This window comes from Crocodylus porosus, unplaced genomic scaffold (assembly GCF_001723895.1).
Source record: "Crocodylus porosus isolate Cpor-Errol unplaced genomic scaffold, CroPor_comp1, whole genome shotgun sequence".
NCBI classification, from domain to species: domain Eukaryota; kingdom Metazoa; phylum Chordata; order Crocodylia; family Crocodylidae; genus Crocodylus; species Crocodylus porosus.
This window is the reverse complement of record NW_017728918.1, coordinates 51,086,749-51,104,317: the sequence shown is the minus strand read 5'-3', so window position 1 is coordinate 51,104,317 and position 17,569 is coordinate 51,086,749. Positions and strand designations below refer to the sequence as shown.

Here is a 17,569-nt window from a genome sequence, read left to right as displayed (position 1 = left end):
TGGTTCAAGCACCTACACTGAACACCTTCAAGAGCAAATTGGATGCTTATCTTGCTGGGATCCTATGACCCCAACTGACTTCCTGCCCTTTGGGCGGGGGGGCTGGACTCGATGATTTTCCGAGGTCCCTTCTAGCCCTAATGTCTATGAAATCTATGAAATCTATGAAATACAAACAAAAAAATAAAACAAACAAACAAGCCCATCCTTAGCTCATCTGCACCAAGAGGAAAAGGCTGGTGCCAACCCTGCATCTCTCAGCAGCTCCAAGCAGGACCCCTTACAGGCTGGAATACAGCCCATCTGCAAGGGGAAACCTGTCATTTCCCAAAGGAACCCAGGCATCCAGGGGTAGGGGACCATGGGCCTGGGCCCCACTGGCCCCTGTGTTAATCTGCCTATGCCTACTATTGTTTACAAGAATGTCTCTCACTAGTCATTGCAGGCTGTGAAGACCCAGCTAAAACTCCTTTCCTCTATCTTTACCACCACAGGACAGAAAGACACAAACAAGTACTCCATAAAGATAATACAATATATTTCATGCCTTGCTTAATCCTTATTGATTCATGCCCACTTCCTGCTCTGTATCCTGGTACTGCTGATAGTGACTTGCTAGGCATTTCTAATAAGAATGCCCTGACAGGTGTTGTTCTCAAGGTGCTCAGCCTCCAGTGGTGCACAGTGATCTCAAAGGCACTGGTCTTTCTCTATCCAGATGTCCAAAAAGCCTCAGTTGGCTTCATTAATCTTATACAAAATGTGGGCTAAGGCAGTCATTGGGCTACAGAACATACCACTAGAACCCTCTAGTGAACTCTGAGATTTCCAAAAGTGTATCTGATATTCATACCAGAGTTACTCAGCTTGTAGTTGAATAATTCCTCCCTGGAATCTTAGGGAACATCCAGATGAGCCCACACCTGCTTCTTGCAGCATCTCAAACCCCTTTGAGAGGCTACAAGAGACACATGCAGCAACAAGAAAATGTTCCCCACACTGCAGATTTATAGCACAGGGGCAAATTAAACCCCTGAATATCCAGGGGTCAAAAAAAATGGACAGAAAAATGCGGGCAACCAGAGGCTGGGTCCTCCATAGAAATGCTCTGTCGGGGATCCGTGGCCCCTGTTGGGGGGCTGTAGCTCCTGTGGGGGGGCTGCATCCCCTGTGGGGGGTGAAAAAATATATATTAACGTATTCATGAATTCATGAAACATAAATTTAGAGTTCACTTTATTATTATGAAAGAGGCACTGGTGGTTTTCCAAATTGCTTTAACACTGTAGATATATCAATAAAACATTGTCCAATTGATCTCTCTCTCTCTCTCTCTGTAGAGGTCTTTTGCTTTAATTATGGTGGAACATGGATTTTTGGGATATTTTACAGAGTGACTTTGGGATTTTTTTTTATCAGGGATTTTTCAGTTTTCCAATACAGAACACCAGAATTCCTGCTAGGGAGGCTAGTGGCAGGACCCTGCTTGCTCAGAGCTGGCACCTTGGACCCAGCTGGCTGTGGCTGACCTCCTGGCCGAATGGGGCCAGGAGGACATGCTTTGAACGGTTCAAAGCAGACCACCACACTGGGAACATCTTCTGGGCGATAGCTTCCCAGATGGCTGGGCAGGGGGAACCCATGGCAGTAGTGCCACACAGAGGCCAACTCTGTAACCACAGCCCACTGGCAGTTGGCCCAGAGGTGAAGATGCCTCATCCGGGTCTGCACAATAAAGTGCATGTTCGAGCATGTGTGCTGAGACAAAAAGTCCCGACTCAAATTTACACCACATGTATTTGAGCTGCTGCAAGTGCACATGCTTGCATGTGTGGACATGCCCTAAGTGTCCAGGAGAAGTGGGTATGCCCTTATTAGCAAGGGGAGTGAAAGGGAATGCTTGTAGGCTCATCTGCAAACTCCCCTTCTTTAGGAATAATATCATCCTTTGGTAGTACACAAACATCCTCTATACCTCTAATGGTGATATTTTACATGCTTAGAGGTAGTAATAGAATCATCCTTGTACTTTATTTAGGTACCTCAAAGTTAGGCTTTAGCTGTGCATTGGCACTCTACTAAGTGAAATAGAATTCTCTCCAAGAAGCCATCATATGTTCATTAGCTCTTCCAAGGATGGATATTACAATTGGAATTGAATGGGTAGTGGACATGGGCAGGGATGCATATATATTTGTCAATTTGTTGAGTATATTCATTTAGAGTGTAGTAGATAATACAGAACAAGGTTACTTTTTATTTTGGAAATATCATCCTGCAGCTAGCCGCTGCTTTTGGGGGCTTTGATTCATCAGTCCTGTTGATAGTGGCAGCTGGACAAAAAATCAGAAATTGGTTTTATTGGGCACTTGTACACGTGCCCAATGCCTGTTCTAAACACATTGCTCCAGCCACTTCAGCAACATGTGTATTCAGTGCCCCTACACTTCAAAATGGCAGTGGGGTTGCTTTAACTGAAGCTTGTCAAATGAAGGGCAGGATACTGAATACACAAGAAGCTTCACAGGCTTTAATGTGCATGGCTTCTGAGAGCCCCACTAATTAAAGTGCTCCACCCCCACCCACCCTGGAGCACAAGTAAAGTCCCCCATTACTGATTTTGCAGATTTCAGCTCCATTGGTGACTGTGCAGTTCCTCCTCTGTAAGTTTGATTTTCTAGAAGGGATTTGAATTTATGGGAGCTATTTTTAACTCATCCTCCCTACCATTCCCTTATGTATTGTGTATGGATTACAAATTTCAAGAGTCTATTAAAGCTTCAAGAGATCTAAGAATGGGAACTTTGTAAAGAATGGACACTTGGAGTGAAATAAGGAAATAAAATGAAGCAGCAGTCAAATACATTTGGAATTCTCTGAGATTATAAAATCTATTTGAAGAAGCTTTCTAATCTGTGATATATGTATACTGTACTGTGTCTCTTCAAATACTTCTATTGATATGTTTATGCATAATTATGGATACAGTGTCTTACTTTTATTGCATTGCAAGCAGTTTGCATTAATGGTTTTTCTTTTACTGACATATTACAGCAGATGCTTTGTGTTAATATACAGATTCATTACATGCATACAAGTATAGGCTACAATATTTAAAACTAATTGTTGATCTATATGATTACATATCATTAATATAAAGTAATCTTTTCAACTCACACAGGAATACAGACATTATTAGATACTTGTTGGGTAATTGTAATTGATTCCTTCTACTGTGGAGACCATATACTATTGACCCAAGATGTTAATATTAATTGAGATGATGTCTCAGTCACTTCCATCTAAGGGGCTATTACATGGCTTAGTTTCCCCAAAGATGTATTATTGCATACATTCCAAAGGTTTTAATAAAAAATATTGTACCTGGACATCCATCTTTTGGACATGAACTTTCCCTTTTCTTACTTACTTTCTAATACATTTGTAAATGAATTATTAATGCAACAAGGTTAATTATATTAACATTAATGATCTTAATGAAAGATTATTAATGCAGTAATGTTAATTATATTAACATTAATGTTCTTAATGAAAGATTAACTTTATGATGTTGAAAGTACTTGTGCTTTTGTGCACTGTATAAATAGAAGACCGAAATATACAATACACTATAAATATAAGACTTTAAATTAAGGGTATGCTCAGCATATCTGATTTAAAGATGTTTTAAATATGCAAACTTGATGTCACAAAGCTGTCCACAGGGTACCATTGGAGCCACGAGTGTCTCCCCCTGGCCTGTGACTTGTCTCAAGGAACAGACCAACCAAGGTTTGCCCTTGGATAACTCCTCATCCTTACAGGCTTCAGCTTCACTGTTCTTACATTGGTACTCATAGCTTCAACAATGGAATCTCTGTTAGCTCCAGGTGGATTTAAGTTGGATTGTAAAAGGAATTTTAAGTCCCACTTCCTGTAGAATAGGTTAGACTGGAATATCACTTACCATGAGATCACTTGTTATCACAGGCAATCAGGGAGGAGACAAAAGAACAAAACACTTTATTATAAAGGAGGAACGAAAATATACAAGAAAAAATGACCATAAGTTTAGGGGAAAACAGGATAAGTTGGTTGCTTAGAGACATAAAAAAACCCCAAACCAGTGCTTTACTTTAAGCTCACGATGCTCCCATGCCAAGGACAATGCATGCCCAGAAGAGGCTTCACATTAGTTGACCCAGCTCACCTGATGTTTGTATAGATCAGGCACTTCAGCAGGGCTTTTTGGCACTTTATCTAACAGCTGATTCAATCAGCTGTTAGATAAAATTGCTAATAAGCCCACTGAAGCACCTGATCTTATAGAAGCTGGGTAGCTGGGTCAAACTAAAGCACTTCTGCTTCCAGGAAAGCGCTATTTTGTGTTTTCACATCTTTTAGCACTTTTTAAGTTTCTCATCCTCTCATCTTGGAGTCAGTCACCCAGGGCCTTTGAGAGTCCTGTTAGTGTTTCCAGAGGTCCTGCTGATACTGTCAGTCCTGATTGTTGGGGGCCTAGACTCACTCCAAGACTACAATAATTTCAAGAATCATTGTTCTAATTCCACATGAGTTTTACAATCCTCTAGTAATTTCCTTCCTACTAGGGGCAGCTGGAATTCCTAGATTAATGGGTTATTGCTCTGAGATGCCTTAGTTATTGTGGAGCTGATTATCCTATTACAGGCAGATAATACCTTGGGTGCCCATTGCAACAGTAGCCCTTTCTGCCTATGGTGGGGAGTGGCAATTGTCCTTGCCCTGGTAACACAACGGCAAGAGATATTTAGTAGTCTTGCCAACCCCCTTTCCCTTAAGCAAGTATTTCTCATTCCATTTGCTAAACAATGTACAAAATAATAAAGATATATATAGCCAAAGTAACATAATCCATACAGAGGTAAAAGCAACATAAATGAATACAGCGTAACATTGGCTTGTCCACAAGATTGCACATGCCATATTAGTAAAACAAACATAATATAACTTTTATGATACACAGTGAACCTTTTGAATTATAGTGAATTTCATTACATTTGATATTATTGGCCCCCTCTAGATGTTACAGGTATCATGCAATTAAATGGCTAATTGTACAATTACCTTGAGACCAGCTACGCGTGCAAAGTAGGGCTGTACAAAACGGCAGTATTTCATTTCAATTTCAGATTTGCCATTTCAAAAGGACAGTGTTTAATTTTGTTGTTTCAAAGCACTGCTTCATTTCATTTCATTGAAACTGTTTCACTGTTTTGATGCATTTCAGTGTTTTGCCTATAGGCTATAATGGAAAATCATGAAAATGTCTATAACTTCATCAATTCTTGCCTAATTTGGATGGAAACAATAGGGTTGGTATCCCCTTCTGAGGCCATAAATCCTGTCAGCTTTCAAGGGGATAGGTGAAGGGGTTTCTGGGAAACTGCACTTTGTCATGTAGTAGGGTCCCTAGAGATAGCTGTGATACACCTAAGGCCCTGCGACCGTGCCAGCTCCGCCCTGTGGGCACCTTCTCTTCTTACCTGCTGCCACACCTTGTTGGAAAAGATAATAGATAGGGGGGCTGTTCTCAAGCTTCAGCTCATTCACAGTCCTAATGGACACCACTAAAACCCGTAGGTTCTTAGACCTCTTGCTGGGACCCACTCTAAGTAAGTGCCTCAAGGGGACACCTTAAGCTGTATGGGCTAGATGCATGACTCCAGTCAGCCCTTACCACACCCAATGCCTTGTGGATAGTATATCAATATTGTCCCTGTAATGAGGTCTCGGTCTCACTCTACCTTCTATTATTGCTGGGCTATCTATGCCCCTGTTGCTGCACCCTCACTAGTACTGGGGCCTCTACACAACACTGTAGTGTGCCCCAGTAAGATCTCCTGCTTCCCTACAGCCTCAGTCCAGTCCACCACTTTAAATAGCAACAGGTAAGCAGTGCAGTAGCACTATCATCTCAGGCAGCCAAACTGCCACAGAACCTTTCTGTCTTTCCTGTAGGAGCTTCTTCTCCAGCAGCTGCCAGATAACTCTCCCTGCCAGTCCCAGCCCTGGGGCTTAAATGTGCCCAGGGCCCTGCCTCCTTCCAGTCAGCTGACCATGGACAGGTGCTGGGGCTGTAGATTGTAGCTGTGTTGGTCTAAGGACATGGCACTGGCAGACAAGGTTCTTTGGGTCAATCTGATATCTTTCAGTACTCCAACTGAATAGTTGGAGAAATATATCTTAGCAAGCCTTGGGGTTTAAAACCCTTTCTCAGGCTGAGGAAGCACTTGCAGTTGGCCTGTGTGTGTGTGTGTGTGTTTGTGTGTGTGCGTGCGCGCGCACTCTCTTCCTGGATGGAAGGAATAATAAAAAAGCCAGAGGCTGACATGCAATGCAGGCAAGAAAGCCAGTAATGTAATGTATGTATGCCAATGTAATTTCTGTATTTACATAATATAAAAATACGTGTTCTGTAATATATGTTGTGCTTTCCTGCACAGTCATTGCTGACTGTTAGGGAAAACACAGATTTTTTTTATGTGGAGAGAAGAACAAAAACAAAAAGAAGATTTTTGGGGAGAAATACATTGAAAGGAATGGATTAGGAAAGGGTGTTAGGTTGTTTTGGAAAGGATTGGATCCCACTTGCTAGGAACAGGCTAGCAAGTAGGAAGTAGGACCTCCCTGATGGTCTTCATGATGCTGGAGGACACCGCTCAGTCAGCTGACAAAGGCACAGCTGACAAAGCTTATTTCAAACAAAGGTTTAATGCTCCTTCTCTGTCCCTCCCTAAAAGCACTGGGATCGGAAGGGACCTCAGGGAAGGATCACAGTCACTGGCCAGCTACACATGCCCAATACCAGAGCAGTCCTTCCCCACTCTTCCCTCTTCCTCTCCTTGGTTTGTATTTCCCTGCAAGTCCAGCTTCAAAATTTGAAAGTCTTCTAAATTTGTAAACCTTTCAAGTGCCTTCCTTTTGTTTTGAAGCTGTTTTGAAGCCCTGTGTTTCATTTCTATTCCATTGTTTCAAGCTCAAAACATATTGAAACACCTTGAAATGAAACGGTTATATCCTGACTCCATGCAGCGCCCAATGACTAGGGAGATGATGATCCAATCACTCATGGATCCTGTTACTCATTAGCTAGAGCAAGCAGGGAGTAAACGCTACTTGCACACATTGCTTGCAACAGCAAAATGGAGACAGCTTTGGGCAAGCCCCATCACAGACACACAGCCTGTGAACACAGGGACCAGCAGCAAACAATAGTTCTTTCAACATTTATACATTTCGGCTCATGCTTATTAACATTTATTCCACCTCTGTTCCTCCTTCTGTTCCACCCATTTCTCCTCCCGTCTCAAGTTCCACCTCTGTTTAATGTTTGCTTCATTAGCATGATATTGCCTTTGCATTTTACTCATTTACATGCCTTTTTGCTATGAGTGCATGTCCAAGGCCATAAACTAATTTCTTCGGTCAATGAGAAGACTTTGATTAAAACCTGGAAGTTTCTTCACCAATCACCATTCACATTTTTCATATGTTCATCTTGGATTCTGTTACCAATTATGTGTTGTTTTTCATATTCCAATCTGTTTTTTAGTCCCATTTTGTACCATCTTCCACATTCCTAAAGCACACACCTCATTCACAGTGCACAGACTCACACAGACTTACTTGAAAATGGTTGACACAGTTAAGATGGTTACTTAGCATAAGCAAATGGCTGGCTTAGCATAAACATTCATTAGCAAAATCTGCTTGCCTAAGCATCTTGCAATATACTTTTAATAGATCATTCTGCCTTGTGGTCAGCAGCTTTCTAAGTCACAGGTCATGCCTTTATTCAGCTGCAAATCCAGTTCTTCCCAAGATCCAGATATAGTCACTGTAACAGAAATGTCCATCAAAATTTTGCAGTCATAGTGCAAAGTAATAAGCACATTATAAAAAGTTCCAACCAGCTGTAAAGTTAGACCTTGAAAAGGTATACTAATTTTATCATTGGTTGCCATCAAGGTTTAATTTTCATGTGTAACAGGGTCTCTTTTGTGGCTAAGAACCCTATCAGCTAATGGGGCTCCCAGTTGCAGGGGTGCACTTTGCTCAGCTGGAGCTATGAGTCCCGCAACTGCTTCTGCTGCAATCTCCTAGTCCCAGTAGTTTCATCCGACCCTGGTCCTGGGAGATCATGGTAACTGCTATCCCAAACACAGGGTTGCTTGGGGTATCCCCTCAGCTGGAAGCCCTTCAGCTGTCGGGGGCTCCCAGCCAGAGGAGCTTGCTGGTGCAGGGGGAGCCTGGAATTGGGCAGGCTCATGTGGCATGGCAGGAGGTACAATTGTGTAGATCATGCATTAGATCCCACTTCAGCTTTACCTGCATATATAGAGGGTGCCATTGCTTTGCTTCCTATAGTAGCATCTGGCCTGTTGTGTGAAATCCATCAACACAATATTTGAGAAGTGAATAATCAGTCTCAAAACATTAATTGGTTGTTAAAATTTTTTCTTTTACAAATGAGATAAGGAACACTTATTTTCAAACTCTGACCTTCTAATAGTTTCAGTCAGATCCTATAACATTTATATGGTTTTATCTGGTATTAATTATACAATTGGATATTAAAATTATGATAAACAAATTGTGATACTTTTATTTTCCTTTGTGGCTTAAGAAGCAGCTTTCTAGCTGTTTTTGGCTTTCTCTGTGCACTATAGATGCATGAGCATTGTCAATAGGCTAAGCACATACTCCTATACCTAAGAAAGGCCATGCCATATTTTAGCTCCAGCAGCTGAGTGGCATTTCTGAGAAAGCAGCATTCTAAGATGTGCTTTCCAAGTGAAGGCTCTTCCCTCTTCTTTCTAACATTGCTCTAACCAGCATAGATGAGCTGGTATTTACTCCTATTGAAACTGTCTCTTCCTGTTGCCTCTGGACCCTTTCTATGTTGCCCACATTCCTCTTGAAGTACAGTGCCCAGAACTGGATGCAGTACTCCAACTGTGGCCTTACCAGTGTCACATAGAAAAGGAATGGCTGGCCTTCCTGAACTGTAGGCCTTTGCCACCTTGCACTGGATGGTGAATTCCACCGGGTGATGATCGAGCACCTGCAGCCCTGATGCCCTGATGAGAGCATCAGGTCGTCAATGGTGGCCAGCATCAGGTCCAACAAGGCATCTTCCCTGGTGGAGCTGTGTACCTCCTGGATTAGATGGATGTCTTGCATTCTGGCTAGGAAACTACCTGAGTGGTCAGACCTGGCTGATTCTTCTTCCCAGTAGATGTCTGGAAAGTTCAGGTCACCCATGATAACCACATCCTTTGACCTAACTAACTACCTCCATGAGCTGACTTAAGAATTCCTGGTCTAGCTCTTCCCCTTAGTTGTGTGGTCTCTAGTAGACCCCCACTGTTAAGTCTCTTTCCCCTTGCCTTATATTCTAACCCAGAGCACTTCAGAGTGCCCCTCCTCTGATTCTTTGCTAATTGACGAGGATGTGTATTCCTCCTTAATGTAGAGCGCCACGCCCCCACATTTCCTCCCTGTCCTATTCCTCTTGTACAACCTATAGCCATTGATATTCACCACCCAGTCATGTGTTGGGTCTCACCACGTTTCAGTGAGCCCCCCTATGTCTGGGTTGGTATCAGCTAGCAGGAGGGTAAGTTCCTCCTGCTTGTTTCCCATACTATGAGCATTTCTGTAGAGGCATTTGAGGCCTCCTGAGGATGTGTGCACTGACCCCCCTAATCTTAGCATTGTCCTGGCCCCTGTTGCTTACCTGCATATATGTTCCACTCATTGGTCTAGGCTGGGCTGTACTTGTGGGTGTTGCTTGGTTTGGCAGTCCAAGGCTTCCTCTGCCCTCATCTTCCCCTTCCCCCAATAAGCCTAGTTTAAAGCCCACCGGAGGAGATCCACCAACCTAGAAGAAAACACACGCTTACCTTTAGGGGAAAGGTGAAGCCTATCTCATCCAAGAATGTCTCTTGTCGTGATGTGTGGGTCATTGTTGAGAAAACAAAAGCCCACCTCGAGACACCATTCCCGAAGTGAATGATGTCTCGTGATGCACGTCGCATGCCATCTTCCACGTCCACTCACTGGTAGGACAGAAGAGAAAGCCACCTGTTCAACATCAGCAACTTGGATGAGGGGGTGAAAAGCACCTTGTTCAAATTTGTGGATGATACTAAGATGTGGGGAGAAGTGGGCACGCTGGAGGAGAGGGACAGGCTACAACACGATCTAGACAAATTACAGGAGTGGGCAGATGGGAACAGGATGGGATTCAAAACTGACAAGTGCAAGGTGCTGCACCTGGGGAGGAAGAATCAGCAGCACACCTACAGGCTGGGGATCTCCGTTCTAGTCAACACGGAGGCAGAAAAGGATCTTGGAGTCATTATTGATTCCAATATGAACATGTCCTGCCAATGTGGTGACGAGGTCAGGAAGGTTAACTGTACCTTGTTATGCATCCACAGATGCATCACGACCAGGTCCAAGGAGGTGATCCTCCCCCTCTATGCGACACTGGTCAGGCCTCAGTTGGAGTACTGCATCCAGTTCTGGGCACTGCACTTCAGTAGGGATGTGAACAGCATTGAGAGGTTCCAGGGGAAGGCCACTCGCATGATCAGGGGCAGCAAGGCAGGCCCTACAAGCAGAGGCTACAGGACCTGAACCTGTTCAGCCTACACAAGAGAAGGCTGAGAGGGGATCTGGTGGCCGTCTACAAGCTGCTCAAGGGGAACCAGCAGGCTATGGGAGAGTCCCTGTTCCCCCGAGCACTACCGGGAGTAATGAAGAATAATGGCCATAAATTGACTGAGATTAGATGCAAGCTAGATATCAGGAGGCACTACTTCACTGTCAGGGCAGCTAGGTTCTGTAACCAATTTCCAAGGGAAGTTGTGTTCGCTTCTACCTGGGGGCAGGAAGGGGTTCAAAAGGACACTAGATAACCACCTAGCCAGGGTCATTTGACTCCTGCCCATGGCTGGGGGTTGGACTTGATGATCTGCTCAGTTTCCTTCCGACCCTATCTACTATGAAACTATATCATCTCCAACGGGCTGGAATTCCAGTGTGTCACAGCAGCCTCTGTGCTCATATATAGGCGCCCTTTGTGACTTGGATGTATTTTTGTGTCCAAAATTGAAATGCTTACATAGCTGAGTACCTGCCTAACCCTCATGTACCAACTATAAATAAATATTCGATCTATGCATGCACACCTGTATGTCCACAGTACATGGTTAATTGAATTGCCACCTATGTGTAAGTTCCAAAATCACCACTTATAAAGCCAGAAAGCTGTCATTTGAAAGCACAAAGAGAAATAAAAATCCGCCCTAAATGCCTCAAGCATCCTCCCTTCAGTAGAAACCATTAGTAGTTATTTCCAAATCGCTCTAGATCTTTAGTTACAATATATTAGATTACAATAGGTGAAGATGACAGATATCATGTGTTCATTGCATGAGACTGGATTCTTGCATTCTATTCCAAATAGATCTGTAAATTAATGTTTGTAATAAATATTAACTTCATTATACATTGTAGACAGAATAAGGATGGTCCAATAACCAAGAACTTGGAAGACCAGCATTTGGGTCCCCAGTTTACCAAGGGATCTTTGTGTGAGACTGGGTGAGTCACTTATCCCTCTGTGCTTAATTTTTCATTTGTAAAATTAATAGTAGTTTCCTTCCTTCCTGTCATTAGGATAAAAACATTGAAATCTGTATCTGTTCAAATACCATGCTGATATGAAAAAAGAAATGTGTTAGATAGATAGGTAGGTAGGTAGGTAGGTAGGTAGATTATATTTCAGAGTTTTATTTCCCAGGTATAGAAATAAGTATTCTACAGTGTGATTTAATATTTAAATCACATTGATTTCATATATGAATCATGAAAATTGAATATAGCTCCATTTATAGTGATTTGAAATATATCCTGTTTTACTTTTGGTAAGCAGTCTAATTCCAATTTATGCAAACTGTTGTTAACACAGTTCTCTGAGATTTCATTTTTTAATCATTTGATATTCTTCCTTTGAGGATATTGTGGCAATACACAGCAATAATTCATATAGAAACTGACTTGATTCTAGAGTATCACATTATTGTACAGCCACAAGGCTCATTAGGAGACATTTTAATGCACACTTGTTGAAATATTAATATCTTAATATATGAGCTACAGTTGAAAGTAACCTGTCTGACAAATAGGCTCTAATATTTCAAGGGGGAGAGGAGCATGACCTTTTTATAAGTTGCTGTACTTTACCTGCCACACTGCTTTTTTACTTTAATCATGTCCTTTCCCCTTTTCAAATATAAACTTGGTACAGTGAAACAAATTTCTCCTTTGTATCTTTGATGTGATATTTTACTGTGATCAAATACCAAGAACTTTTACAGTTCTTTGCCTCTGTATCCTATACAATTCCTTTTCTAAGAAAGATTATTTGCTAAGAAAAACAGAATATAAGAATGTTCAAAGATGAGAGATACTTTCAAGCCTTCTTATTCACAGATTCTCCAAGTACCATTTAATTGCTTTCTGGAAGGTCTTTAACCCACTTGTGTTGGTCAGTGCAAAAATATACTATTTTTAAATTATTAATTTCATAAAGCCTTCACTTATATTAATTTTCAAAAAATGTTATTCGAATCCAAATATTCTCATCTATCTAATAAGTTAAAATATTTTTTACACCATTTAAGGTGTACACAAAGTTGCTCAGATATAATTTTAGACATTCTTTAATATTACTTTACGCTTCTGCACTCGTTCCCAGAACTGCAACCCCCTGGATCCCTTTGTCTGTTTCTGACCTTCTGCCCTTTTTCTTTTTTTCAATCTATTATTCACTATCTAAAATAGAACATGAATGAGATCTTTACCTTAGAAAGGTACACTTTACGTACAAATTAAAAATATTTTAGGTAAAATCTGTTTTTTTCCCCTTCAGCTTATTTTTACCCCTGAACCTATCTACCAAGTAAAATTTGTACCTATCTACCAAGTAATTTTTTTCTCCATCATAAATACCCTTCTTACAACCTTAGTTTCCCATCAGTTACCTCCAACTGTTCTTTTCCCCAATTTTTTCCTCCAGTTATTGTATTTTCATAGCGTTTACAGACCCACAAGTAGATCTTGTCTCTAATGGAATAATAGCAAAATTTAATTAATATTTGGTAGTGCGGGATCTTGTCACTTTTTTTTTCAAAAGTCTGGACATGCTATGTCAGCTGAATACACCCTAACAATATGCTTATGTTTGTCCCCTCAAAACTGGAGTAGTGGATTACTAAGTGCCCTTTTAAAAAGCCTTGGTGGGTCTTCCTCACGAATTCCTGTTCATCCATGTGATAGGCAATCCTATTTTTTGTTATAGCTTCTACCAGTTGGTTAGCAAATCAGGTTCACTGGTCTGTCATTCCTTAGAGTGGCTGTAGAGTCCTTTAAAAACTGGTATTACATTCAGTCCTTGGATACAGAGGCTGTTTTAGCACTAGGTTACATATAAGGTCAGCAGGTTTTCAATTCTGAGTCTGGGTTCCTTCATGAATACCATCTGGTCCTGATGATTTGCCCCTGTTTAGTTTATCAGGTTCCTCTCTAACCTTTCCAAATGACACCTTAATTTGAGTCCATATCTGAAGAATGATCCTTTGTGCTTGTCTAACATCTCACCCAACTATGGAATTGGTCCAAAACTGCAAACAAACAAAGAAACAAACTAAAACATCAAAAGGAAGCTACCTTGTTTCTTGCATATTTCTAGGACCATCACAGCCACAACAATACTTTAACCCTACTATGTCAGCTTTGCTGCTTTGTCCCCTAGCAGGAGTGACTCTATTATGGGAATCTCCCTTGGTGAAGACCAATGCAAAGAACTCATTTAGCTTATTCTCCTTGACTGCTTCTTTTACTCTAGTGCTCCCATAATACTCCAAAGACCCCAATGCTTCCATAATATTTTTATATTTTATATCTCTACTAAGTTGACCACAAACTCTTTTTGGTTTGCTTATTATAGTTTTACATCTAACTTGTCAATTTATTCTTTGTTCTGTTTACCTAATTTGCACCTGATTTCCACAGTGACTATTACCTGTTGCATTTAATAACCTCTTTACCATTTAACCACACTGACTTTTTTAATCCTGTTTATAATATTTTTTTTCTGGCTGTTCAAAATGCATTTAAATTTGTCCATCCTGAAAGTTTTTTAACCTTCTTTTCTAGCACCTTTTAATTTCTAACATCAGATGTGTTTAGTAAATGCTATTAGTTGTAGACTTCTTTGTCGTTGCCCCCCACCACTTCCCTTCTACAGACATGTCAAATCTTATTACTTTGTGGTCACTATTACAGAATGGCTCTGCAACAGTTGCCTCTCTGGACAAATCTTGCTTAGGAATAAATATAGTGCGGCTCTTCTTCTTGTGGGTTTCATGGTTTCTAAGAACAAAGGGTGGAATTCTACTTCACATACTGGATGACCAAATTGTAGCTTGACACTAACCCTCAGTTATCTGACTAAATTGTAGGAGTGATTCTATTACCTCCTCAAGGCACAGAAATGCCTCCATTATAAGAATAGGATTACCCTCTAGACACCCAGAGAAATCTGGTTCCTATAAGGGGGCTGTTATACTTCGAGAGAGATAATAAAATTACTCCTACACAATAATCAAGTACCAGAGTTATTCTCAAGCTGTAGTTTGATGGTTTATTAAGTGCATTAGGTGTATTAATAGAATTCTGCTCCATCTTGCACACTACATGATACAGAGGTAATGAATATTTTCATTTTTTTTCTTGATTTAATGTAGAAACAGGGTTTGCCAGTCTAGTATTGGTCTAACTCAAAGAAGAGCAAAATATGGCCCATGGGCTGGATCTGGCCAGCAAATTGATTAGATCTGGCCTGTGAGGGGTGCCAGCCAACCATTGGATCCAGCCCATGGCTGCCCCTGCAGAGCTCCGAATAGGCTTGAACTGTGCCTGAGGCAGCCAGTGCATGCCAGCTTGGGCCTATTTGGGGCTCTTCAGGGGCAGCCAGCATGCCCTGCTTTCGATTTGGCTGCTTCCGGGTACTGCTCAGCTCCCCTTGCCACTCGCAGTGTCTCTTCCTCCTGCTTGTTCCCTAGGAGCAGCCTCACCAGTAAGCTGAGTGAACTGGCCAAGGCCAGCCTAGTGGGTGTGGGCAGAAGCATGGCACAGACTGACCTGAGCAGGCACCTGCACATGCCCTGTCCCCTCCCTTCACCCCCAGCCCCAGGACCTAGCACCCAGGCAGCCTCCCACCACACACACACACCCTCCTCCCAGGGCAGGGGCATGCAAGAAGCAGATTGTTGCTCTGCCCTGGGCCCTAGTCCCACATGTCCCTGCCCACAGAACCACAGCTTTTCCTCAGCCCCATGCTGTGTTCACCTCATGAGCCCAGGATCAACATGAAGACCAGCCAAGAGCTGCATGTGTAGGGCATGTAGCTGGGCAGAGATCTGCCACCAGGCCTGGGGCTGGGGCTGAGGCTGGGGCTGGAGCCAGGGCCAGGGCTAAGGCAGAGCAACAATCCAATCCCTGCAAGCTCCTGCCCATGAAAGTCATAGACATTGCGGGGGAATGCAAGCAGTGAATTTCAGCTGTGCCTGAGGCCATAGCCCTGCACTGTCATTACCCCATGACCCCACCCCATGATCCTAGCCTTTTCCACCCATCCCAGTCCAAAACACCATTCCCCACACACCCACCCACTGCCCTATCCCACAAATGCAATTTTAGTGAGTTGTTATGCAGGGGGATGGGAGAGTGCTGACTCAACCCATGACAACTTATCAGAACTCCCTATGTGGCCCCTGGGCTTAATTAACTGCCCACCCCTGGTGCAACTGATGCTAGGTACAGAAGCAAAATCTTATTATTCCTATTCACAATTGTCCTAAAAACTCTGTCCTCTTTTTGCCATAGCATTGCATAAGGAACTTGTGCTCAGTTGCTTGTTTAATATGATCCTCTTATCCCTTCTAAGATGCATTCCTCTATTCTCTAGGTAGAGCCTGATATACATAAATTTACATTCGGCTGTACTAAAACATGTTTCACTTGAATGCCCTATGTTTATCATTGATTGAAGTGAGAAATGTATACTTAAAGAACTTTGATATCTACTTCCATGTTGATTTCCTGGTATTTTTTGTCTGCTTATGTATAGACTACTCACAGTTGGTCTCATTTTAATATCAGCCTATATGGATTAGGTAATATAATTAGTTACACCTATATACCCGATAGTTGACCTTGCTATTTTGAAATAAATGCTTATAATCTATAGCTTAGTCCCTTGTGAGCATAAGCTGTGATGATACAAGCACATTTTGAATAGTATAATGCTGTCCACAGTGGGTGGGAGGTTGTATCATTTTAACTATAAAGATATATTGAAATCAGAAGAGACTGAAAACCTGGAGATTCTATCTTACAAGAGAAGACTAAGGGAACTTGGCTTGTTAAAGATAGCAAAATGAAGGCTGAGAAGGAATATCATTTTTTTTATATATCGGGGTAAACATCAGGAAAAAGAAAAGTCAAGATAAAAATAGTGTTACTAACTAACATTGTTACTTAATTCTCTGCCACTGGGTAACACAGGATACTGGGCTAGAGGTCTGAAGTAGTAAATTCTTGGATGTAGACAGAAGTGCAGCTCTCAGCTGTAGCTCAGAATGATTTTTGTCAAGTGTTATATGTTATAACATCATCCCAGACCAAACAGAAGTTCACTGTTTGCTCGGGGGGGAGGGGAATCTAGCTGTGGTTGACAGCCTGTAGCCAGGTTCCCATAACAAAGGCCAGACTCTCTGTCACTGTTCACTGTTTTCAGAACAGCGGGGGGACTGAAAAACCCCCAGACCCCCAGAACCCCTGTGCTCCCTTTCCCCTCTCCCATTTTGAAAACACCAACAGGCCGGGTGTTCCACAGACACAAGTTACAAAAGATGCTACATTTTGTAACATCTTTATCTGATACCTCACACAATGAGGGGTCAGATTTTCACCCAATCGGCCCTTTTTAAGCTGTTTTTAGCAAAGCATTTATGTTTGGTCATACTATAAACTGCTTTCTGTGGCCAAATCAGGTGAAAAAGTATCACTTCTGTCTGCACCTCATATATTCTTATGTAGTGTTGGCATGAAAAAAAACCAAAGGTAAATGTGTCCATAAATGCATGTAGGCTAGAAATCATAAGAACGTTTTAAACTATCAGAAAAGTGAAATTCTGAAACAGCTTTCCAGTAGGAAGAATGTGTGTGGGTGGGGACAGGGGGGAGGAGGGTGTTGGGGAGCAAAGGAACCAAACTAAATTTAAGAAGGAACTTGATCAGTTTCTGAAAGGCATTAAATGATGTGGTGGTGCTTGTAAGAGTAGGGGACTGCGAAGCCAGGAAATTCCTTCCAATCCTATGATTCTGAATAACAGCATGAGTTATGCATTGATATTTAGTCACTGGCAGAGCTGTAAACACAACTCAGAAC

At 42.0% G+C, this 17,569-nt stretch overlaps 1 long non-coding RNA gene across 1 annotated transcript in view; it reads left to right on the top strand.

The window, feature by feature from the left end:
* LOC109311771 overlaps positions 1 to 17,283 on the top strand; it is a 19,238-nt gene extending 1,955 nt beyond the window's left edge. The window contains exons 2-3 of the long non-coding RNA XR_002101609.1: positions 15,817 to 15,819; positions 17,273 to 17,283. This is a non-coding gene — a long non-coding RNA (uncharacterized LOC109311771). The remainder of the gene's footprint in view (positions 1 to 15,816; positions 15,820 to 17,272) is intronic.
* Positions 17,284 to 17,569: the final 286 nt, after the last annotated feature.